Genomic DNA, 24,552 nt, shown 5'->3' with positions numbered 1-24,552 from the left:
CTAAATGTAAATAAAAATTCAGCTCACGACTCAAATAAAATCACTGTTATTTCCTAAACAGAATAATTTGAGGGTCATATACAGTAACGTCAATTATATTATCATTCCCAAAAATGAAGCTGTTTATTTCTAAGACTGTAAGAAAACCGAGAAACAAAAAAAAAACACAAAGAACTATGGATGCTGGAAATCAGAAGCACGATCAGAAATTGCTGGAAAAACTCAGTTCTGAAGAAGGATCACTGGACCGGAAATGTTAACTCAGCTTTGTCTCCGCAGGTCTGCTGCCAGACCTGCTGAGTTTTTCTGTCCATTTTGGTTTGTCTATGAGAAAACATGTATGGAATGAGCTGCCAGAGGAGGTGGTGGAGGCTGGTACAATTACAATATTTAAAAGGCATCTGGATGGGTATATGAATAGGAAGGGTTTAGAGGGATATGGGTCAAATGCTGGCAAATGGGGCGAGATTTATTTAGGTCGGCATGGGCAAGTTGGACCAAAGGGTCTATTTCCCTGCTGTACATCTCTATGACTCTATAAAACAGAGCCTCGCTGGCTCTAATTAATATGTTTTGGAGTTCCAACCAAAGACTGGAGGTATTAAATGTTACACTTTTAGTTCAAATGAAGTATGAATCAGGGAATTATAAACACACATGGAAAGAAGGAGGCCATTCAGCCCTTAGAACTTGCTCCCTCATTCCATTAGACCATGGCTGATCTTTACCTCACCTCCCTGTTGCTGACTTAGGTCAGAGTATTAAGAAATATAGAGCTAACAAAGAGCCATTAATCACAGTCTTGAAAGCTCTAATTGTCTCAGCACCTGCAGCCTTTTGGGACAGCATTTTATATTTTTACTATCTTATAGCTGGAAAAATGCTACCTGATTTTTCTCCTTAAGTTGCTTAGCTGTGATTTTAAGGTTGTATTTCCTTGTCTTTTAATCTCCCTTCCACAGAAAATGGCATATTTCTACAGCATATAAGATCCTTTTCACATTTTAAAAGCCTCAACTAGATTACCCCTCAATCTTTCGTATTCTGGCATACAAGCCAAGTTCATGCAACCTGTCCTCATGATCGAACCCTTGAACACTTGGATCATTATGATCTGTTTATCTTTTTCTAGAGAAAACAGTTAAGAAATTATTAATAATATCCAATAAAAATGTTAAGGTCATTGAGTCGTTAGAGAACAGTCAATATAGCTTTGAAAGCCAAAGGGCAGCCTGACAAATTTGCTTGAAATCTATTAGGAAGCAGACAAATTAATATTGACAGATAGCTAGCAAATTAAATTACAGGCATCTTAGAACAAGATTGATAATGTTTTAAAGATTAAGAAATAATTCTTGCTTTGTGGAATGAAAAAATGTTTGTTACATATTAATTACATTTTGAAGTGCATCGACTGTTATGCAAGCAAATACTCACAAAATCTTAACAACCTCAAATATGACCAGGTAATTGGTTCTTGCTGATGTTGTGTGAGAGAAGAATATTGGCCAACAACACAATTAAACATCTCTGACTGAATAGTGACAAAGGGTTCTGAAGCTTGCCTGCCTGCACCATTACGCTAGACCACAGTTCTGATTCCATCATCCAAAGGACAGATGAAAGAAGTTTAGGACTAAAGAAATTAACAGTAAATTAATTCTTTAATTGCAAACTGGCCGAGCAATGGAAGGTAATAATAAATGAAAAGGCTTATCTTGGACTGTTACCTGTAGAACGCCAAGAAGATGGTTCTATTTCTTCAGCTACTGAAATGAAATGAAGTGCTTTTACCAAGAACATTATGCATAGTATCAATTATTTTGAAGATGAATAAGATAAATGTATTTCTAGAATGATGTACTTTCTGATGGAACCAGAGGTTAATGCATTTAAATGAAATTCTAAATATCTGCTGAAACCAACATGTTTATTAAAGATAATTTGTATTTAAGTAGGATACATCAAACTTAGCAGAGTCTCTTTTGTTGCAGTGGCAGTGTCTCTAACTGAAGGCCTAGTTCAAATCCCAGCTGCCCAGAAGTGTGTAGGTTGATTTAAACATTTCAGTGAAGGTGAAGAAAAAGTAAATTTGTTATTTTCATCTGTATTCTATTAATATTAAACAGTTGACATCAAGGCTAACAAAATATTTAATTTTTAAAACAATGAAGGTTATTTTAACTCTAAAGTTTGAGCAGTTGATTTATTGTCCATTGTATAGCATTCTGATTTGGCATTTCACATTCTGAAGTGATGAGACCAACAGCCTAAGGTTTTGCAACAGATAATTGAGAGGAGATGTGATCCAAGTTTTTTGTCATGTTCATAAATATGAATAAATTAGATGCAAACTGTTTAGTTTGGAGTGCAGTACACTGAAGGGCTTAGGTGCAAAGTCAGGAAACCTGAGATGATCTCGGAAGTTAAATGAAATTCTGCCTAAACACACACACCTACCGTAAGAACTGGTTTATTGATTAAGTGTTATGTTGTTTATAAATTAAATATATGGGTAAGTATACAACTAAGAATGGATCAGGAGGTTGCAGGATTGTATGACATGTTCAAAAGCAACACAGACATCAATGTTTCTGGTGCTGCGAGGATGTCAGATGAGTCATCTGTAGCTGGCTGGAGTTGAGCCGCGTGGGCAGGAGGAATTGAATATTATCTCAAGTTTCCTTAACTACCTAAATGAAGGCCACAAAAAAAAAATTGACAAAAATTTAACTTTTCTTAGGTTGGCCACCACCCTCATGCTGAAGAAATTGAAGACAGAACAAATTCTGCACAATCTGTGGATAAATAATAACTTTATCTGATTCAGTACTTCTATATCTTTATAATATCGAACATTTTTACATAGGCATTTCCTAGTTTATATAGATTTAAAAGCATCACACTTAATGGTGTAATGCATACAAACATATTGTTGCATTTGTATTTCAGACAGTGAATATAATACTTCATTTGTATATTTGGTGATTTAGTTTGGCTGACCCTGGAAAGCATCTGGAAAACATCGTGGGCCAAAGGGCCTGTATTGTGCTGTACTGTTCATTCTATAGCTCCATGAAGGGATGTTAACTTCGCAGCAACTACTAGGCTAGGATTTCACCAACCTAGGAAGCAAGAGTTGGCATGTCCTAAAATAGCAGCAGAAGGCAGAAGTGGGAGTGGGGGGTTTGCAAGCTGTACATCTTCATGTTGCCATGGGATAGTCCCAAAGAAGGGAATGGCAGCAGCTGATTTAATGTTTCTGTGGTAAGGACTTCTAAAGTCACACAACCCTCTGAGAGAAGAAATTCTTCCTCATCTCAGCCTTAAATTGGTGCCCCCTTTTATTCCTGAGACTATGCCCTCTAGACCTAGACTCTCCCACGAGGGGAAACATTCTCTCACCATGTACCCCATCAAGCCCCTTAAGTGTCATATACGTTTCAATGAGATCAGCTCTCAGTTTTCTAAACTCCAGAGAGTTGTGTCCCAACCTGTTTAGCCTTTGTCATATGACAATTGCTGCGTACCTGATCATCCTAGTGAACCTTCTCTGAATTGCCTCCAGTGAAACAATATTTTTTCCTTCAATAAGGTGCCAAAAACTGCTCACAATATTCTAGATGTGTTCTCACCAATTCTTTGTACAGTTGCAGCAAGACTTCCTTACTCTTACTCCAACCCCCTTGAAATAAAGGGCCAACATTCTGAATTTCAATTTCTGAAGAAGGGTCTCAACCCGAAACATCAGCTTTCCCGCTCCTCTGATGCTGCTTGGCCTGCTGTGTTCATCCAGCTCTACACCTTGTTATCTCAGATTCTCCAGCATCTGCAGTTCCTACTATCTCTCTCCAACATTCCATTAGCCTTCCTGACTACCTGCAGCACCCGTGTGCTGGCTTTTTGTTTTTCATGCACAAGACCCTTTTTGTTGCAGTTTTTCTCAGTTTAAATAATATTCTGTTCTGTTCTTCTCCCTTCCAAAACAAACATTTTCTCCCACATCACACTCCATTTGCCCACTTACTTAACCTACTAATGTCTCTCTGCAAACTGTTTGTATCCCTCCCGCATCCCGCCTTTCCACCTAATTTTGTATTGTCAAAGCAATTATGTAGCATTTTAATCATTCTAAAAATTATTTTCTTATTCAACTAGCTTGGGAACCATGTCCCACAAATGTGTTGTTATGTGAATGAAATCCATGCAGTTCGCTCGCGACCTCGCGCAAGTAATGTAACTCAGATTCCATCATTGGCTCTGGCACCAGGTGTCAGTCCTTACTGGTATCTAATGAAATGATACTTTAGGTTTAATAAATGCAAATTATGGCAGACACATCCAGGCCTAAACAAACAAACAAATCTGTATACAAATTCAGTGATATCCAAAAGTAAACATATAAATTCAATACGGAATCTTTTTAGTGGATGTTCCAAATATTTTATATCCTAAAGAACCAATTACTTGAGCTGTTTATTTTCTTGGGGAAAGAAAGACATCTTCACAATATCCCTCAGGTGATATATTGTACAACCATGACTAATTCAAATAAAATGAAACAAATGCACAGAAATGATCTGAATATCTTTAACTCGTTTGAGACAGAAAGGTGTTTGCACTGAAAGTACCCAGAGTTCCTGTAAATTTACCAATTATGCAATTGAGAGAGATTTCTAATTAAATCAGAAGCCATCACGGGTAGTTTTAGCAAAAACAGCCATTTTAATACATGCAACACAGAGAAAACACATTTCTATCATTCAAAATCATGGTATGTACATAAATTGCAAAACATATTTAATAGTTAAATGTTGCAGGATGCATATTCTCAAAACAGATGAATGAAAATAGACTGTAATCATTCTAACCTGAATCATAGAGTTTTCCTAAAACCTCATGAGCTGTATCAGTTGACTACAGTAACTGAAAACTATTATCCTGTTCAAGGAAAACAAAATGAAAAGTTCCTTTCATCAATGTCAGAATAGCTATCTCATTAAAAAGATCATTTTAAATTAAAGGGAAGTGGTCACTTTCTCAACTTGGATAGAATTACTGCTGGTGTTTTTAATGTGCCTTAAAATTAAGAAATTTCGCAATTCAAAAATTAATTCATTTCAAATTTGCTAATTTTTCCCATATTATTGAATAAATTTATAAATAGTGAAGTACATTCATTGTACAGAAATGACAATATGTTTTGCCTTTTGTTTGAAAATGTAGCTCATACATTAAGCTGACTCTTACCTTTCTCAGCTAAGTGTGGGTTCACTTGAGTTGTTTTGGAAGATTTTCTCCATGAGGCCTAGGGAGATTTCTTGCCGTATCCAGCCAAACTCACCTCATTAACTACATACCCACTCCGATTGCATCTGATATGTCCAATTGTATACCCATCTTACCACTTGCCACTCAACAGATATTTGCCAAAAGATCAACATCCCTTGTGGTGTGCCATCATTACTGGGCTGCTGTACAACCAGACGAGTGTTGCCAATCTCACCAGCAATGCCATGACACAACAAAATCAAGTTGTTCGTAGCTGGCACTCACTCAGTACAACGCCATTGGTGCTCAACCACAAGGCCACACAATCTAAACGATTTCTGTAGGTTACCATTACCCTGGTCTCAGTGCCTACTGGGTACCAACATTTTGTCATTTGCCTGTGTGTGATGTTCCCATACTGGTCATCGAATAGAGGTTGCAATTTGACCCCACAATGCAAACCAAATCCTGACCTCACGACCGATGACTATTTTACAATCCGTGTTGGTCTGCTGCATCCAGCCTCCTCCAGTGGATTCCGGTGTCAGTCCTTTCTGGTATTTAGCACATGATGTAGCTGAGCTCTGCCATGCAATGCCCTTGCATCGCGTGCACCTCCCCCCCCCACCCCCGCCCCCACCCGCCCCCGGAAGACTGCTTCATCAATTCCTCAGCATCAATCACATCGCCTCATTGCATGCTCCAAATGTGTAGACCCCCTACTGGAGGGCCTCCCAGACTGGTCCAAGCAGCAGAACCACATTCAAGAACTCTAATGTCTGCCTCTGCATGGCCCTGATAGAACCATGGGCATTATTATATCTGAGTCCTGCATCGACCAGGGGATTGCAAATGTATCATGAGCAGTGATTGCACTGAATATTCCTTGACCCCAGTAACAAGCCTTGTAAGGCATCTGGACCATCAAAACCTACCAGGTAACATGAGAGTGCCCCAGAATATAGGAGCTGTGGCAGCTGCCAGGTAGTGGGCACACATCTCCAGGTGTGGTAATGGCAATACCAGATCATCTGAAGGCTAGGCTTTTGAAGGCCCTTCCTGTCGATGAGTTCTGCAGTGTTGTGGCATGGCCCTCTCAGAGCCACAGGTGTGTGCAGTCGATAGCACTTGTACCCCAGGGAAACCAGATTCACTTCTGAATCCTACTGCCCAGGCTGCAGCACTCATCATGGGGAAATGAAAATGAACCAGTGTCATCTTACACTGATGGTATCAGTCACTGCTCTGATGTATTTGTAATTGGACGACTGAGAGATTCAACACAGATCCCTGGAAGGAGCCAAGTCGCATAGACTTTCCCTGAATCTATAGATTCTTGGCAGATTACAACCAGTGCATCCATTATTTCTGCAGCTACTTCCTTTAATATCTTAGAATGCTTTCCATCTTGTGTTAATTACCTCTCCTCCTTTTGCCCCTTGATTGTGTAATAATTTTGGAATAGTTTCTTCTACTTTGAAGATGGATACAAAGTGTCTATTCAACAAGCCTTTTGACTTCTCTCTTCCTTTTTATATATTTAAAGAAGCTCTTGCTGTCTGTCTTGATATTACCTGCAAGTTTGCTCTCAAAGTTTATTTTTCCCTCCCTTTTTTGTAATCTTTTGTTGGGTTTTCAAACTTCCCAATCCTCCAGCCTACCACTAACCTTTGCCATGTTGTTTGCTGTTTCTTTTAATTTGATGCTACCCTTAACTTTACTGGTTAATCATAGTTGATTGGAGATTTTAGATTGATATCCTGGTGTACCATTCAAAAAGATGCCCATTTACCCAAGACAGATTCCTCATGACAAGCTTGACAAGTAGCCCTTCTGTGTGTCTATGTAAAAGAGTGCATCAATATGACAGTACTGATAGCCTTTGGCTCTGGCTGATGCATCTATACACTAACAGCATGGTGTGGCAAGGTGTGGATGGTATGAACATGCTCGTAGGTGCTAAGCAAAAAAGCACTAAGAGCAAAGCCTGAGATGCTGCCTCACTAAAATTCTCACCTGTTTATGCCACTAATCTTCCCATAGGCCACATCACTCAGGGACTTGTAAGATTCCACCCATTATGCTTAAAAATAGAAAAAGTGTTGCGTCTCGATTAAAAAATTCTCATTAATTTTAATTGGGCAACATCAACAATAACAAAGTAACAACATCCATCATGTTTTGTTATTTGGTCACCATGTACCGTAGACAGTGCACAAACCATACAATCTTTGAAGGAAGCTGTTTTCAGCTATGTTTCCTTGCTGTCAACATTTGACTCCAATTCAACCCAGATCTATTTGTACCCCTTTAAAGTTACATTTCCCCAATTCATTATTCTTATTGATTGTTCATTATCCTTTTGCATAATCTTCCTGAAACCTATGATACAGTGATCACAATCCCCCAAATGCTCTCCCAATGACACTTCTCCTTGCTCCACCTCTCTCCCAAGAGTCAGATGTAGAAGTTCATCCTTTTCCTATTGGAATGGACATATTCTGCTTTCAGAAATTCTCCTGAATGTATTTTACGTACTCTTGCTCCTTTCTGACTATTGCACAACTACAATCCCAGTGTATATTCAGATAATTAAAGTCCCCAATATAACTACTAATTATTGGACCCCTGTAACTTTCTTGTCAGTTTGTTCCTCTTCCTCCTTTCCACTAGTTTGTAGTTTGTACACTACACCCAGCAATGTAATCATACCATTTTTATTTCTTAGATCTAGCTAAATCGATTCTGTGCTTGGCCCTTCTGGGTCATCTTCTTTCTCCAGTTTTCTTCTCAGTCATTACTATTACCACTTTATCTTTTGATCCTTTCCCATCTTTTCTGAGCACCCTGTATCCAGGAATATTTAACATCCAGCTCTTTGACCTGCCTTGAGCCAGGTTTCAGTTTTGGCCTCAAAATCATATTTCCACATGGTAATCTGCATCTGCAACTCACTAATTTCATTTACTACACTCAGTGCATCCACATACATGCACATAACCATGATTTAAACTTCATTACTTTGTCACTCACCCTGACCCAATCCATTAAATTCCTTTCTGTCCTCCAGTGCTATCTAGCTCTCCTAATATTTTCTGTACCTTGCCATTCTTTTCTGATATTATCTTCAATTTCCATACCTTGCCCTCCCCAGTAGCAATTGCAAATGTCCCACAAGGAACTCACTCCTGTCTTTGTTTGGTAACAAGTCATCTGACTTGTACAAGTCCCATCTTCTCCTGAGCTGGTTCCAATGTCCCACGAATCTAAAGTCCTCACTCCTGCACCGACTTTTCATACTCATTTTTCTTATCTTATTTTTATACTCATTACATATGCCACTCGGAATAACCTGGGGATATTATTCTTGAGGTTCTGCTTTCTAATTTTAAGTTTCTCCCCCCACCCCCCGCCGGTTGTTTCAAATAACCTAGCCCAAGATTTTTCCAGTCTTCCCTGTACCCCCGTGTGCAGCTGAGTCATTGACTATATTCCCCAGATAAACCATCATTCTTGTGAGTATTCAAAGCTGAATACTCTTTGGAGAGCAGGTTGCATTCAGTAGAAACAAAAACAGAAGTTGCTGGAAAAGCTCAGCAGGTCTGGCAACATTTGTGAAGAAAAAAGATCAGAGTTAACGTTTCGGGTCCAGCAGAAGGCTTACCGGACCCGAAACGTTCACTCTGATTTTTTCTTCACAGATGCTGCCAGATCTACTGGGCTTTTGCAGCAACTTCTGTTTTTGTTTCTGACTTACAGCATCTGCAGTTCTTTCGGTTTTTATTTTGTATTCAGTACAGACCTTTACTAGCTGATAGTCAAAAAGAACAGTCTGGTGGTCACCCATTCAATCTCCCCCTTATTATGATTCACTGGGTTAGCACACTGGAAATCCAGTCCCACTATCTCCAGGGTCACCACAATAGTTAAGGATTTCATTAAAATTTGCAAAATCCCCTATTTTACCTGTCCTTTTAGACCCAGGTTAACAGTAAACACAGCCCGGGTTTCTGTACTTAACAAGAATTATTCTTGACAGCAATTAAGTAGAATGTAGCTACAGGTAAACAGTTATGAACTGTCAACGTATAGCAGGAGCGGCATGGTGGCTCAGTGGGCAGCACTGCTGCCTCAGAGCGCCAGGGACCCCGTTCGAATCTATCCTCGGGCGACTGTCCGTGTGGTGTTTGCACATTCTCCCCGTGTCTGCGTGGGTTTCCTCCGGGTGCTCGGTTTCCTCCCACAGTCCAAAGATGTGCAGGCTCGGTGGATTGGCCATACTAAATTGCCCATAGTGTACCAAGGATGGTAGGCTAGGTGGATTGGCTATGGGAAATTGCCAGGGGTGTGTAAATTAGGTAGATTAGAAGTGCAAAATGCAGGGTTACAGGGAAAGTGTAGGGGGCTGGGTCTAGATGGGATGTTCTTTGAAGGGGCGGTGTGGACTTGTTGGGCCAAATGGCCTGTTTCCACATTCCAGGGATTCTATGATAACTCTGCTAGGTGAACCTCTAGGCCCTTGTCCACAGGTTTCACTGAGATGATCCTGAGATCGGAGGATGAAGCTTTTCATCTTACACTCAACTAGGACATACAAAAGAGACTTGGAAGAAAGGGCACCATTTTATATAGAACGAAAGGAAAAGGATGTTGGTTAAAACATCTTGAGATGCAGCAAGATCAGTTAACCATCAGACCAGGCAGGTAAATTCTGATTGGTCAGGGTGTGGGCATGGGCATGGAGTTACAGCAGATTTTGGCTGTCTGTTACCCTCTTCTAAAAGTAAGATGTGCAAATCCTTTTTATCTATATTATACAGGGTATTTAGTACTTGTATATAGCTTCTAATACACACAAATGCATCACACTGTGAGCCCAGATGATGAAGTTTAACTGGTTTCCATTGTAATTCTGAGCACAGTCCAGATTATTTAATAAATGATTCTCCAATAGCAGAATACATCTAATGAACCATGTACTTGCTGAGGCTTGTAAACGTGGTCTGGTTGAGTATGGGCACCCTGCTGCCAACAGTGAATGGTTAACAGGGCAGGTGGTTTGATATCTGTATGTTGTATGTCCCATTGACTCGCAAACTGTAAAAAGCAACATGCAGCCCAACCAATCAGAATTCGTTTCTCATTCTGTATTAAATCATAAAAACAGACTTGGAAAAAAAAGATGCATGTCCTAGTTCTGATGAGTGCACAATGAAAATCTTCAACCTCTGGTCTCTTTTTAGCATGCTTAAGATCTATAAATGTACTATCCACAGAGCTGTCAGCCTCATGGGTGCACTGCAGTGATGCCAGCTTCTGCTCAGGTTCCATTTCAGAATTTGAGCTGTTTTAGCTGACAACAAATGCTTTTCCAGGACATGTAAACATCCTGGAGTTTACAAATAGCACAGGACATGCATTTTCATTTTGAAAGAACTCTGTCACTTCTTTAGTTATTAGTTAACCTTGCCACTGCTTGCCAAAAAGATTCTTAATACTATTAGTTCCTACAAGTATTAATTAATCTTTACTAGTACTGATAAATTTTATTAGCTGCTGTAGACCTTGATTAAATCACTTTTCCCTCTGTGCACTGAATTGCCTGTCCCACCCCCATCTGCTGTTACTCAGGCACAGTTCCCTAACTCTATGGCTCTACTGTCTGTGTGGTTTGAAAAACCAGTAACTTACATAGCTCCTCTGATGAGTCACTTGCTGATTTAGCTTCCTGCTACACTCATCAACATCAATTGAGCTAACTACATTCAGATGATTGACAGATTATCCTGTTTACCCGGCTACTGTTTAACAAGGCTTTAAGTTGAAGGGTGATTAGTTTCATGTCAGGCCTGACTCTTCATTTTTATTTAAAATTGAAAAAGAGTTATCAATCTTACCAGGTGAATGAAATTCACTACCACAAGTGTGGCCTCCTGACTCTCCCTTCCTTGCTTACCGGAGATAGTGGGTACTCCACAATGGAAAAGGCAAGGGCAGATTGGCTATCTGCAGACTGGCTAATTGTATCCTTAACCTGTGCCCCTTAGGAATGGGAGCAGGAGTGGGCTGTTTGGCCTGTCAAATTGAGAGGGAGTGTTGAGGTGTAAAAACTCTTGTACCGATAAGCTCACAGTTCCAAATTCTTAATTTATGGCAATGGGGTTCTCAATGATATGGTACAAACAATCAGTATTTGTGAATCAAATAGACTTTTAAGCAACATTCCAAAAATACTTAACACAACGAGCAGTGAAGGCAAGATGAATCCTTCAGGGTTCAAGAAACCTTGAACATTGCCAGAATAGGCGATGCCTTCCTTCTCTCAGCTCCGAAGTCATATTGTATTGAACTGTGTCTCAGAAGAATCATTAATGAAAAAATGAACAAATGAAAAAGTACAGCACAGGAACAGGCCCTTCGGCCCTTCAATCCTGTGCTGACCATTGTGCCCTAATTAATCTAAAAACAAACCTGCCATATTTCGATTCATATCCCTCTATTCCCTCCCTATTCATGTACCCATCTAGGTGTCTCTTAAATGTCTTCAATGTGCCTGCTTCCCCACCTCTTCTGGTAGTGCATTCTAGGTTCCTACCACTCTCTGCGTGAAAAACTTTCCTCGTACATGTCCCGTAAACTTTCCCCCTCTGACCTTGAACCTGTGCCCCCTTGTAATTGAAACTTCAACTCTGGGAAAATGCCTCTGACTATCCACCCTATCTGTGCCTCTCATAATTTTATAGACCTCTATCAGGTCTCCTCTCAGCCTCCATCTTTCCAGTGAAAACAATTCTAGTCTTTTTAACCTTTCCTCACAGCTGATGCCCTTGAGACCAGCAACAATTTGGTGAACCTTCTCTGTACTCTCTCCAAAGCTTCCATGTCCTTCTGGTAGTGTGGTGACCAAAACTGCATACAATACTCCAAATGTGGACCTAACAAGTGTTATGCCACAGAAGTCATGGTGACGCTACAACAAGACACCAGGTTACAAGTCCATATTCCTAATTCTAAGGACTTTTTGTTCATAGAATCCCTACAGTTGGAAACAGGCCCTTTGGCCCAACAAGTCCGTACTGACCCTTGGAGCATCCAACCCAGACCCATCCCCCTATAACCCACCTAATCTACACATCCCTGAACACTGCGGGCAATTTAGCACAGCCAATCCACCTAGCCTGCACATCTTTGGACTGTGGGAGGAAACCAGAGCACCCGGAGGAAACGCACGCAGACACGGGGAGAATGTGCAAACTCCACACAGACAGCCGCCTGAGGGTGGAATCGAACCCGGGTCCCTGGCGCTGTGAGGCAGCACTGAGCCACTGATTCCTCATTAGGAAATGCTTCAATCAATTATTTTGAATGGCATAAAGTAAAGGTCATTAAATGTCACCTTAGTTTTTGAATTAGAGTCATGTAGGATAAACAAATCTTCAACTCTCATGTCCCCAGGCCCGAGTTTCATTGTGTGGATAAATGACACATCCTGTTCGATATAGAGAATTCCACAAATAACAGTAGATCCTTTTAACAATGATGTCGATGATCATAAACCGTTCACTCAACCATCTGAGGAATACTGAAACAATTAAAAACAAACATTTCTGGTAGTACATCAGATATCCTTTTAAAATATAGATATTTCGCTCTACATGTAGTTTATCAATCAAGTCAGTTAAAAGTATAAGACCCACTAAAAATATACTTTCTGTTTAAAGTTAGGAGTTGGTCAAAGTGCTAAATTTTCTTGTTTCTTTAAATCTGACAATAAGCCTCGAATTGCATCTAATATAAATAACACAGAGACAATTTCTTAGAAACAGACGCTTAATAACCTTTCAGGTCATTGAAGTTGGCAAGATCAGTGCCACACAGGCAGCTGACTTAAGTTAATTGTCTCACACAGAAATTCAAACTGAACTATTTTCAAAAATAACTTAAGCCAAATCCTAAAATGTTACTTTAAACTAGCATATGACCCTAAAAATTAGTGTTACTGTCAAAATCTTACAGAGCCTGTTCCACCATTCCACGACATCATCGCTGATCTATATTCAGCATAATTCCTATGAATGAGTCAGGACCATTGTGTTTACATGTGAATGCATAAGACATTAGAAAAAGGTTGATGGCTAAAGAGAATTAAAAATATGAATTCAAATAGAGCAGCATGGTACAATTTATTCCAGTCTTGTTTGAGGTAAATCCAGAAATTTGGCTTCAACCAATGCAGAGCTGGAAGCTAAGTATTTCCTGTCTCAAAATTTTCCAGAAAGGTAATCAAGGAAAGCTGGAAACAAAGGGGAATTGGTCACATTAAAGATATATCCAGTTACAGCCATAACTTTGATGCTTACAGTCTACTTAAGTTAACTTAAAGTAATCAAAAATATGTTACCACATTGGGACACAGTTATGGTTAACCAAAAACCATTTGAACATGATACTTGTTGACATTTTAGAATGTTCTTCATCGCAAGAGTTGTAGCACTGGAATATTACCATTTCTTGTTGGTAGAAAAATGGCTTTCTCACCAGGTCCTGTCTTCTAAGTTCTCAAATGACCAATGTTGCTTGGGAGGACAACAAAAGTACTTCAAATATACTCTGAAGCTCTCCTTGAAATGCGGCAGCATTGATATTGATGGTGGGTAGGGTCTCGCCATCTGTTGTTAACAATGATGACAGCTATCAAGCTGCATCAAATTTTGAGTCTTAAATGATAAGAAATCATGGCATCAGGGAAAGAAAGAAAAGGAACAAATACTGTTTCCCAGATCACACTACCTCATGGGATCTTTAAAGGTGTGAGCATTGATTAAAAAAAACTACAATAAAGGCTAACTAGGCTCTGTGTTTTATAAATGGGGCACTGAACATAAAGGCAAGAACATAGCATTGAATTTGTACAAGACAATGATGAGACCACAGCTGGAGTGAGGCAGGCAGTTCTTATGCCCACATAGTGGGATATGCTTTTAAGTACAGGAGAAGTTTATTAAAATTCTATTACAAATGAAACGTTATGCTGAAGAAGAAGGGGTTTAAAAATGAATTTGAAAGGTTAAAGGGATGTCTAAAAGCGGATTTCAAAATTATAAAAGCTGCTAAAAGGATAAATAGTGAAATATTGTTTTCAACTATTAAAGAATCTATGTTTCTACTGGTTGACGGATCAATGATCGAGTGGCACAGAGTGTGGGTCACCATTCGAAGGATGAAATATTTTCTCAGATACTGGAATTATTCATCATAAATCAGAAATAATTATTTGCAACAGTTTAAAATAAATATTAGGAAAGATAAAGTGCAGGAAAAGGGCACAGAAAAACTAGAATTAATACTAGTCAAATTGCCTCTTTATTGTGCTTTTTAGGATGAGACAGCAGAGGTGTCTCAAAACTGGAAAGATATCCCACTGGGTTTTAGCGGCTTCAAAAGGACAATAAAAAATTCTTGGAATTGTACCAGCAGTCTATTCTGGCTTAACACTAGAATGCATTTTGTTTACCAGTCTTTCCTTTTATTATTGTGCCAGCTCTACAGACCTTTTGAATACTTGTCCTTCCAGAGTGCAATCAACATATATTCTAATGTCAAAGTAACACGCGTGTATGCAAATTGTTTCTTTTCGGTAGTGTCCATTTTTCCTACTGCAATGATGTGTGAAGGAGTAGTACTATTTATGTGATGCATACGATGCTAGATTTCTTCTGTAACACTTCATGAGACATTAGGCAGAATATTATAGGGGTCTGGACAATGTGGCCTATGGTGAGACGTGTGGCAGAATCACATTTGGCATTCGATATGTTCCAGCCTGTAAGAACCCTCATGGCACATCTATGATCCATTTACGGGATACTTCTGCTCTTCAGTGCTGCACCTTGGGCTACACAGGCAACTGCCATTCTAGTGATGTAGCAAGGACCCTGGGCATTCAGGGACACACACCCAGCTCATGGGTTAAACCAAGCTGCATCCCCAGGCTCCTCACTTGGTTATAGCGATAACTCACATTGACCCTACCAGGATGCTCGCAGCATTCTGACCTTGCATTGCCATGCCTTCCTGCACTTTGCCCATTTAACCAGATGCACATTACTGCCATCTTGCCATTCCGTTTAGCACAGACGCAAAGCCAGGAGGCTGGACTGAAGTCAAGGGAGATAACCTTTGCTCAGGATATCCCAACATAGTGAGGCAAGGGCATCCACCGATATCAATCCAGGGCAATAGAGTCAGGATTCTCTCCTCATAAGGGATGCAGAGAACTGGATGATAGACAGCATGTCATTTGATTCCTTCTGTCGTATTTTGAGCTGTTTTCTTCCTGGAATGAGGGAGGAGCAGGTATTATGGAAGATGATAGTAGGTGGCTTAGCTGTTAATTTGGTCCAAGCGGGGCAGTGCCTCTGTATGCAACACAGAGGGCTTACAGAGTTAATGATGCCTGCATTTGGGGTGGGTGAGTACAAGTGGGAAAGATATTCCAGGGAAAAGCAAGAGTGGAACAGCCATGAGCCTTGAAGGTGCCAATTTCCTTCTGTCTGTCAAGTCTGAAGCAAATGTCAGTGACTGTGCAGAGCTGCTCTGGACTCACAGAGCTTGTCCAGTGCAAAATGGCCTTTTAAATATGGCGCTGACAGCAGGGACATGAGTGAATTCTGGGATATTTGCTGAATGGCCAATAATTTTGAGAGCAACATATGGTAAGATGGGGCAGAAATCAGACATGAGAGACTACATAGAGGTGTGGTAGGTAATTAATGAGGCAAATTAATTTGGTAAGATGCAGCAAGAGAACTCAATAGGTCTTATGATGCCATATACTCCAAGAAATTCAACACAACTTGGACTTAATCAAAAATTGTAAGATTCAGCCCATAGTGTCTCATTTAGTGATCCATATCTTCATACAGAAAAATAAGACTTTCAAAAGTTGTAGGTGTATTAATGACTTTTGCCACAGTCATCATTTCAGATCAGTTTAGATGCAAGATTTTGCAGGTCACTCCAGGAAATACTTTCTTGGAAACAAAATAATGAAGTAAATATATGGATATTGTATTTTAAGATAATGAACCCTTGATTTTAGCTTTGGACAAAAAGTGTCTATCTCCACTTTCACATCTCATCCCAGCTTCAGCTCATTTGCTGAAACCATCAGGAGGTAGATATTTATTGTAAGATTTAACCTTTAGCTTTTTCTAGCTACAACACTGGCATCTACCCAGCAATGTGGAAAATTACCCAGATATATCCCATACACAAAAAGCTGGATAAATCCAACACGGCAGTCACCACTCCATTGACAATCAGTCATCAGTAAAATGATGGAAGGTGTATTCAATAGTGCAATCAAACAGAACTTGAACCTAGAAACCCTACAGTGAGGAACCAGGCCATTTGGCCCAACAAGTTCACACCCATTCTCCAAAGAGTATACCACCCAGACTCACCACCCCCTACCCTATCTCTGTAACCCTGCATTTCCCATGGCTAATCCACCTGATTTATAGGTCCCTGGACACTATGGGCAATTTAGCATGGCCAGTTCACCTAATCTGCACATCTTTGGACTGTGAGAGGAAACTGAAATACCCAGAGGAAACCCACGCTGACATGGGGAGAATGTGCAAACTCTATTAAGACAGCCACCCGAGGCTAGGATTGAACTCAGGTCCGTGGTGCTGTGAGGCAGCCGTGCTAACCACTGTGCCGCCCTGTGCAATAATCTTCTCATTGACACCCAGTTTGGGTTCCGTAAGGGTCTTTCAGATCCTGGCCTTAAAATAGCCTTGATTCAAACATGGAAAAAAGTCTGAAGAGGTCACTGTCCTGCAAATGCTATAAAGGCAACATTTGACTGAGTGTCATGTCAAGGAACCTGAGCAAAACTGGAGTCGGTGGGACTCAGGTGGAAAAGTTCTCCTCTAGTCGGAGTCATAACTGGCACAAAGGACGATATTTGGAGTCGCTGAATGTCAGTAATCTCAGCTCCAGGATATCTTTGCCAGACTTTCTCAGGTAATGTCCTAGTCCCAACAATATTCAACTGTTCTTCAATCACCTTCCCTCCATCATAAGGCCAGAAATAATGATGGTCTCTAATGATTGCACAACGTTCAACAGCATTTCGCAACTTCTCAGATACTGAAGCAGTCCATGGCCAAATGCAACAAGACTTGGACAATATCCAGGTTTGGGTTGGCAAGTGGCAAAGAACATTATTGCCATACAAGTACCAAACAATGATCATCTCCCACAAGAGAATCTAAGCATCACCTCTTAACATTTAAGGGCGTTATCATCACTTAATCTGCCACTATCAACATCCTGGGGGTTACCATTGACCAGAAAATGATTTGGACTAGACATATAAATACTGCGCTGAAAGAACCAGTCAGAGGCTAGGAATCCCACAGTACATAACTCACCTCCTGACTCCACAAACCATGCCCACCGTCTACAAGGTACAAGTCAGGAGAGTGATGGAATACTCTCCACTTGCTTGGATGGATGTAGCTCCAAAACACTCTAGAAGACACCTGCTCTTATAATCGCAGTCTTTGAATGGCTAGTCTAACTCAGTTTTTGATCAATGGTAAGCTCCCAGAATTTTGATAGTGTGGATTTCAGCAATGGTAATGCTGATGGTCAAGGGGCCATGGTTAGATTCTCTCTTATTGGAGATGGTCATTGCCAGGCCCTTGTGCATTGCAGTTGTTACTTTTCATTTGTCAGCACAAGCCTGAATATGGTCCATATCTTGGTATATGAGGACAGGGTATGCTTCAGTATCTAAGCATTTGAGAATGGTTCTGAACATTGTTAAATCATCAGAGAGCATTCCTGTTTCTGACCTCCATAATTGAGGGAAGGCCACTGATGAATCAGCTTAAGAGACTTGGGCCTATGACATTACTCTGAGGAACTCCTGTGGAGGTGTGCTTGGGCTGAGATGAGTAACCTCCAATTCTTCCTGATTCCCATTGACAGCAATTTTGCTGGTGCCCTTAATTCCATTTATGATCAAATGATGCCTTGATTTAAAGAACAGTCGCTCTTATTTCTGGTTTTTACTCTTTGGTCTGTTTTTGGACTGAAGCTATAATGAGGTCAGTTGCTGGGTGGTTGTGGTGGCATCCAAACTGAGTCAGTGAGCAGATTATTCCTGTTCCTAATGCTACTTGTTAGCACATTGACAACCCCTTCCATCATTTTGCTGACAATTCAGGGTAGACTGGTATGGCAGTAATCAACCAGGTTGGATTTGCCTTTTTCTTACACACAGAACATATGCAGATCATTGATCACAATGGGCAATAAATGCCGGTTGATGTAGGTGTATTAGAGTGGCTTGGCCAGGTGTGCGGCTAGTTCTGGAGCACATTTCTTCAGACTTTTGCCAAGGGATTTCAGTACCCATTCACCTGCCAGCCGTTATGCTGGCTGATCTACATTTGCTCCTGGTTAACCAACAGCTCTTAAATTCTCATTCAGAGATAGTAAGAACTGCCAATGCTGAAGTCAGAGATAACACAGTGTGGAGCTGGAGGAACACAGCAGGCCAGGCAACATTAGAGGAGCAGGAGCATTTTCTGAAGAAGGATCCCGACCCGAAACAGCTTTCCTGCTCCTCTGCATTCTGGCTGCTGTGTTCCTCCAGTTCCACACTATGTTATCTCTGATTCCAGCATCGGCAGTTCTTACTATCTCTGATTGAGTTATAACCCTACTGCGAAGCTTCTTCTAGGGATCCCTACCCTGAAGAATTTATCCTCCCCCTCCAGAAAGACCTCAGTGGATCTCTCTCCCACTGCAACCCTCAGGTCTCATTTCTGAAGAAGGGTCCTGACTCAACAGCTTTCCTGCTCCTCTACTGCTTGGCCTGCTGTGTTCCTGCAGCTCCACACTGTGTTATCTCTGTGTTTATTCTGTCCTTTTGAGCATCCCTGTTTTTTAAGCTCTCTCATTGAAGGCTGTGTCTTCAGATGCCAAGGATCAAAGCCTTGGAATTACATCTCTAAACCTCTCCCCCTCTCTTCCTCTCTTTCCTCCTTTTAAGACTGCCTTAAGAAACTATTTCTCGGACCAAGCTATTTATTGTCTGTTTGCTATCCCTTTATCAGATATTTTATATATTTTTTAATGCTCCTGTGAAACACTTCGGAATATTTTATTACGTTCAAGGAGCGATATAAATGAGGTTTAGTTTTGGGCTGCTTTCTTTTGAATTATTTATTTTTATTATAATAAATTAAAATAGAAAAGAGGGATGGTGAAAAAGAATATTTAATGTAGAGATTGTGAGAATATGGAATAACTGATTTGAAAGATACGATAAGATAATTTACAAGATAATTGGTTAAGGTAGCTGTCAAAGCTACTAAGTGAGAGGGAATTTGTATTAATGAGTACATAATCCAAGTTGAACAGCTGGTCTGCATAGACAATGTGGACTGACTGAGCTCCATCACCACTGTAATTTCTTTGATTTTTAATTTCAACAGAAATAGTGCCAATTAAGGAATCTAACAGCTTTAGAAAGATTAGTCAAAATAAGTATTGAAATGGCAAATGCTTATATCGTTCAATTTGTTAATTCTTTTACATTGTGTCACTGGTTTGTGGAATAATTGCCAGTAGTGTTGACTGGTGCTATTTTTAGAAGGTCCTAGCGTGAGACACATACAGCTACAGTGTATGAGTCATAAAATGTACACAGATGCTACTTAAGCTCATCTCCAGTCCTGGTGCACCAAAATTTCAATAAATGCAAAACCTTCAAATGAAAAATATTGCAGACATTATCAAAAGTAAAATCCTCCATTTAAATACAGAGATCACATACACTTATTAGTGCCGGATATTGGTTATAAATACTAGCCTCGATCACCATAAATTGTAGGTACAACATCGTAAAGCTGAAAATTAGTATATTCGGAAGTTTCATATTTTTTAAAAATTGATGGCTGTCTCCTAAACACAATATCAAGCATTGGAGACCATGATGTGTATAATGAAGTCATCAGTTTGGTGTTTTTTGTTAATATTTGCTAATGGTTTTAAATTTGTAAATTCTGGATTCTGATGCAGATCATCTGTTCACTCTTCATTTACATTTTGTTTCTAGGTATATTAGAGCTTTTAATATTGTTGTTATAACAACTATGAAAGCTTATAAATCTGCAATTGCACAGACTTAGAAGAATTACATATGATTTCAAATAATTGTATGAGGTATTGTGATGATCAAAGGATGCTTTGGCAAACAGTGGCAATAGGTTGATATTTGAAATAGAAAATACGCTTAATATTCACCAAATTTTGAGAAAATTTAGAGAATTTGCCTTCCACCAAGCTTGGACATGAGAACTAGAGAGCGGAGTTGTGTTTTAGCTCCTTAGGCCTCCTCCACCAGTCAGTCAGATCATGGGTGATCTAATAGAGCCTAAACTCCACTTTCCTGCCTGACTCCCATAACCCTTGATTCCTTTGTCTATCAATAAGCTGTCTAACTCAGTCTTGAATACACTCAATGACTTCTATTACTCACTGTGGCAGAGAAGTCTAAACATCTAAAACCTTGTGAGAGAAGAAATTCCTCCTCATCTCCATTATAAATGGGAGACCCCTCCTTGTGAAATGATGCCCCCAGTCAAGAAATCTGCACAGGGAAAACATCAAGAGATGCCCACAGGGAATACATTGCCAAGCCTCCTCAGAATCTTACATCTCTCTATAAGGTCACCTCTCATTCTTCTAAAGCCCAATAAATACAGCCCCAACCTGCTCAACCTTTCCTCATAACACAGTCCCTTTTATCCCAAGGATTGACTAAGTGAATCTTCTTTGAACTGTCTCTAGTGCAGGAATGTCCTTCCTTAAATAAGACATCCAACACCGCATAATCTAGATGTGGCCTCAGCCATACCCTGTATCGTTGTAGCAAGACTTTACCTACGATTATACTCTATTCCCCTTGAGATAAGGCCAACATCTTGTTTGGCTTCTTAATTATTTGCTATACCTGCATGCTGACATTTTATGATTCATGTACAATGGCATCTAAGCCCCTCTATCCCACAGAACTGTGCAGTCTCTCTCCATTTAAATAATACTATTTTCCTACTCTTCTTGTTGAAGTGGACAAACTCTAATTTACCCACATTCTACTCCATCTGCCAATTTATATCTATATCCATGTACAGACTCTTTGGTACAATTTTCCCCTCTCTTTTATGGCATAAGTAATAGTGAGAAAGGGGGGAAAACAGGGAGAGAATGAAAAAATCAGAATCTCGTAGTCAAGAATGTTTTCTTCCCTTTTTTTCCCCTCAAACTTTAAATGGATAATTCAGAATTTTGCCAATGAATGACAAATACTTTCTTTTCATGTATTTGCATCGCATTAAAGTCTCAACTCATGTTGGTTATATCTCACTTCCCATTCTCCATGCCTTCCCTAAGAAACTAGATGGTGCAGAGACTCCATATGTCAATCAGTGCGGGTAGCTGGAGGCTGTAACTCGCTGAATGCTTGTCCTGACCATCATCCAACTGTTTCTTCATAACAACATCCCCGCATGCTCGTGGTCACCATGCTCCTCAACTCTTAGTCTACACAAATTGGCATGAGCAAACCACCAGACTCACCATATCACCATGTCTGCTCTCAGACAAACTCAGACACTAGTTCAGCTCTTCAGCATTTTACTTTGGAGCACAGCTACGGCTATAGCTTGTGTGATTCTTTCAGATTGTTTTGTGCACAGAGACTCACGTGCAACTCATCACCTACACAGGAAGCATCTTATGGATCTTAGCTTGCTCTCTTTGCATTTCCTCACTTTGTGCTCACTTGGAGGCTGCTAACTTCTATCCACTTCACATTTCCTTCTTAGCATGCACTCACTGCCTTCAGCACTGACATATGGCTGACTGCCTTTGTATGTCACATTGCTTTCTTAGTGCACAGGCTCTTCAGTGCACAGTTACCGACTGCCAGCTTCCATGGCTTGCATTGCTTTTTAGCTCAGAGGGAGAGACAGTAACAGGGTGGAACACTGCACACTCAAGCAGGTGGGCATACCAGTTTGTGGCAACATGTTATGTCAGACCTGCAAAGTGCGTAAGCAGTTTATGCAGCAAACACATTGCATATGCTTAAAGAAAATGCAATGTCTAAAAGGGACCAATCTTTAGTGGAGCGAAGGCAGACTACAGTCAGTCACAGGGCACTGCCATTGTCAGTGAAAAAACCTGCATGACTCCATACTTGGTATTTGCTACAGGCAGTCAAATGTTTGGTCCTGCCAATTTCCAGGCATCCATAGATTATATCAAATGTTAGAGAAGTGATTATACTTCAGTAGTATCTCACTGGCTATGAAGCACTTTGAGGCCATGTGGTCATGAATGATCATTTGTAGATGCTAGTTTTTCTTTCTTCTAATATAGGCCTGGCTTAAGCATCTTTCTAAATTAGTTACTTCCCTGTTTCGTTGAGTTGCATGCTATTGCAGTAACCTTAAGAGATGCAAGAAAACAATTAGAAATGAAGACAAAAAGTTGAGAAAAACTGCCTCTATTTGCTATCCGCATGGTGCATCTATTAATGTGTGTTAGTTGTATTGAACATTATTAACCCAATGTATAATGTAACATATCAACCAGTGATTTGAAACAGTGTTTTATGATTGAGTCACACCAGGAACTAACCAGTGAATGCTACCGCATGCTCTTAGCTTGTTGTTGACTGCTGGAAAGATTCACCACAGGATTCAAGGACATTGACTTTCTGTCCTTCAAACACTCTATAATGTAATCTGCTTGTTCAAAGCTTTCTATTAACTTGCAATGTAATTTTTTTGAATTGATAAGACCAACTTTATATCAATTCAAAGTTTCACTGAAGTCTTACGTTCAAGTGCAAAACTCTTAAATATTTAGTATATAGGTTTCAAACTGGAGTTTCTAGGGATGTCAATATTTATTGAACTCAGCACTTTTTTGGTGTTTAATGAAAAACAACAAGAAGTTGTATTTATATATCATTTATACAAAGCTTTAAAGTAGTGAAACATCTCACAGGTACATTATCAAAGAAAATATGACACAATTCCATAAAAAGCGTAAAAAGGATGATCTAAAGGTCCTTCAAACAGGAAATGTTTTAAAGGAGGAAAGCGAAGTAGATAGATGAAAATGTTTAGAGCAGGAATTACAGAACAAAGTGACTTGACACAGCCATCGATGGTGAAAGTGATTAAAATGGAGGATGCTCATGTGGCCAGAATTGCAGAAGCACAGATCTCTCGGAGAGTAACAGAGCCGGAGGGCTTTACATCGACAGGGAGGACTAGACTATGAGTGGATTTGAAAACAAGAATAGGGTTCTTAAAATCAAAGTGTTGTTTAGCCAGAAATCAGTCAGCACATGTGAAGTAATGAACAAATAGGACTTAATGTGAGCTGCACACGGAGCAGAGTTTTGGATGAAATAATGTTTACAAGGGGTTGAACCTGGTAATGCCTGTCAAGGAGGTCTTCAAATAGTTAAGTTTGGAAGTATCGAAAGTACAATGAGTGAGTGTTACAGCAGCAGATGTAAAGAGGGGGGTAGAGTTGGGTAATTTTACGAGGTGCAAGCAGGGGGACTTGATGTGAATGCATGATCTGAAGCTTAACTTATGGTCAGGTATGACTTCAAGGTTGTGAAGAGTTTGGTTCAGCCTTAGATGGTTGTCTGGAAGAGGGATTGAGTTATTGCCATGAGAATAGAGTTTGTGGCTGGGACCAACCGAATACAAAATTCTTTTTTGAAATCTCTGCATGTAAGTCAGGTGATATTCTATGCAATTTTAGAAAACCATATTAAATGTTCCACTTTGAAAGCCTTATGGTGAATACCACTTGAGGAATCTCAAGTAGATCATCGGAAACAGGGGATAGTCAAGAGTGCCCAAATTCTATTGTACAATATGGTGCAGAAATTATGATGATTTATAATGCAGGTAGGAGGAGAAATTGAAAATGAGATTATCTTAATTTCTCTCACAGAACTTTGTCAATTAAAACTTTGGTGGACAATTGGAAAAATAGATAATGGATATTTATCTGTAGTCACCAATGTATTACAGTATTTTTGTTGATGTTATGCAAATCATTTGTTTCGCTGCAAAAAATAATCTTTTAACTTGCTACAGAGATAGTAGGAACTGCCAATGCTGGAGAATCTGAGATAACAAGGTGTACAGCTGGATGAACACA

At 39.9% G+C, this 24,552-nt stretch overlaps 1 protein-coding gene across 1 annotated transcript in view; it reads left to right on the top strand.

Moving 5' to 3' along the window:
* Nucleotides 1-24,552, top strand: part of pkia (cAMP-dependent protein kinase inhibitor alpha) — an 89,389-nt gene that overhangs the window by 1,092 nt on the left and 63,745 nt on the right. The window lies entirely within an intron of this gene.

The sequence above is a fragment of the Rhincodon typus genome, chromosome 4 (genome assembly GCF_021869965.1).
Source record: "Rhincodon typus isolate 14 chromosome 4, sRhiTyp1.1, whole genome shotgun sequence".
Taxonomy (NCBI): Eukaryota; Metazoa; Chordata; class Chondrichthyes; order Orectolobiformes; family Rhincodontidae; genus Rhincodon; species Rhincodon typus.
Note: the sequence above shows the minus strand (reverse complement) of the source record. Positions and strands in the feature narration are given on the sequence as shown.